Raw genomic sequence first — 2,474 nt, 5'->3', positions numbered from 1 at the left:
GGCCGGCCAGCCCCCCCTTTGAGCCTTTATATACGGAGGCAGGGGCACCCCCTAGAGACACAAGTTGATCCACGTGATCATATTCTTAGCCGTGTGCGGTGCCCCCTTCCACCATAGTCCTCGATAATATTGTAGCGGTGCTTAGGCGAAGCCCTGCGACAGTAGTACATCAAGATCTTCACCACGCCGTCGTGCTGACGGAACTCTTCCCCGACACTTTGCTGGATCGGAGTCCGGGGATCGTCATCGAGCTGAACGTGTGCTAGAACTCGGAGGTGCCGTAGTTTCAGTGCTTGATCGGTCGGGCCGTGAAGATGTACGACTACATCAACCAAGTTAACGCTTCCGTTGTCGATCTACAAGGGTACGTAGATCACACTCTCCCCCTCTTGTTGCTATGCATCACCATGATCTTGCGTGTGCGTAGGAAATTTTTTGAGATTACTACGAAACCCAACATGTGGGTCATCAGGAACCTTTGTATCCTGAAGGCCATCCTAAGAGAATTGAGCAGGATTCTCAGAGAAATAATATTGATGCACCTAGTCCTTCTAAAAGAAAGAAAAAGAAAAATGATAGGACTTTGCATGCTTCTAGTGAACCTGTTGATGACACACCTAAGAATCCCAATGATATTTCTATTTTCGATGCTGAAACTCAATCTGGTAATGAGCATGAACCTAGTGATAATGTTAACAATGATGTTCATGTTGATGCTCAACCTAGTAATGACAATGAAGTAGAGATTGAACCTGCTGTTGATCTTGATAACCCACAATCAAAGAATCAACGTTATGATAAGAGAGACTTTGTTGCTAGGAAGCACGGTAAAGAAAGAGAACCATGGGTTCAGAAACCCATGCCTTTTCCTCCTAAACCATCCAAGAAAAAGGATGATGAAGATTTTGAGCGCTTTGCTGAAATGGTTAGACCTATCTTTTTGCGTATGCGATTAACTAATATGCTCAAAATGAACCCTTATGCTAAATACATGAAAGAAATTGTTACAAATAAAATAAAGATGCCGGAAGATGAAATTTCCACTATGCTTCTAATTATACTTTTAAGGGTGGAATACCTAAGAAACTTGGATATCCCGGAGTACCAACTATACCACGCTCCATTAAAAATAAAATATGTTAAAACTGCTTTATGTGATCTTGGAGCCGGTGTTAGTGTTATGCCTCTATCTTTATATCGTAGACTTGATTTGAATAAATTGACACCTACTGAAATATATCTGCAAATGGCTAATAAATCAACTGCTATACCTGTCGGTATATGTGAGGATGTGCCTGTTGTGGTTGCAAACATTACTATTTTAATGGACTTTGTTATTCTTGATATTCCCGAGGACAATAGTATGTCATTATTCTTGGAAGATCCTTTTTGAATACTATAGGGGCTGTTATTGATTGCACCAAAGGCAATGTCACTTTTTATGTTAATGGTAATGAGCATACGGTACACTTTCCGAGGAAACAACCTCAAGTCCACAGTATCAATTCTATTGGAAAAATTTCAACTATTACTATTGGAGGTTTTGAATTTCCTCTCCCTACTGTCAAGAAGAAATATGATATTCTTATTGTTGGGGATGTGCATATCTCGGTTGAGGTAACCTAGTGTTATTCGAAAATTCTCCGGTTCCATGTTATTCGGAATGAGTTTGTTAACAAGACCTGATCAATCTTGTTAGTGGATTCCTTTTGATGAGCATGAGATGGATGAATTTAGAAAACACAACTCTTTGTACCCTCTTTTTACTTTCTGTTATTTATATTAAATAAAGCAAAAATAGTATATTCTGTCTGTTTTCTGAATTATTCATGCAATAAAAAAATACCCTGAAAATAAAAGTCCTCTAAATGCCCTGAAATTTAAATATGATTTTTTCCTGGAATATTTGAGAATATTTGGCAGTGAGAACACAGCAGGGGGAGCAAGCACCTGGCCACGAGGGGGGAGGGCGCGCCCTACCCCCCTGGGCGCGCCCCTGCCTCGTGGGCCCATGGTGGCTCCCCTCCACTTATTCCAGCTACCACACACTCCTTCTTCCTCCCACAAACATCACTAAATGATAATCCCCAACTGCAAGGAATCATCGTAGCAATTTCCAAAGGTGGAAGTGATAAGTATGGAGTGTCTAACCTACAAGGAGCTAAAGGTAAGATCAATATTCTCTCAAGCCCTATCTGCCACTGATACGACTCTACGTACACCGAACGTTTGCTTCCAACTAGCAACGAGAAATAAAACTATGTTGTGGGTATGAAGATGATAACTTTGTATGATATCGGAGAGTTAAAATATAAAAGTAGGTGCTATTATCATGAAGTTAGAATATATTACCAAATATTATAAACAGCGAGTGTGGTATAATGGTGGATCGGTGTGCGAAATTGTCCTAGGCAATTGTTAACAAGACCGGTAATCACTATTGCAGTTTCATATGAGCGAGAGGCATAAGCTGA

This window comes from Triticum dicoccoides, chromosome 4A (genome assembly GCF_002162155.2).
Source record: "Triticum dicoccoides isolate Atlit2015 ecotype Zavitan chromosome 4A, WEW_v2.0, whole genome shotgun sequence".
Taxonomy (NCBI): Eukaryota; Viridiplantae; Streptophyta; class Magnoliopsida; order Poales; family Poaceae; genus Triticum; species Triticum dicoccoides.
The sequence above is the reverse complement of the archived record's forward strand: the minus strand, read 5'-3'. Positions refer to the sequence as shown.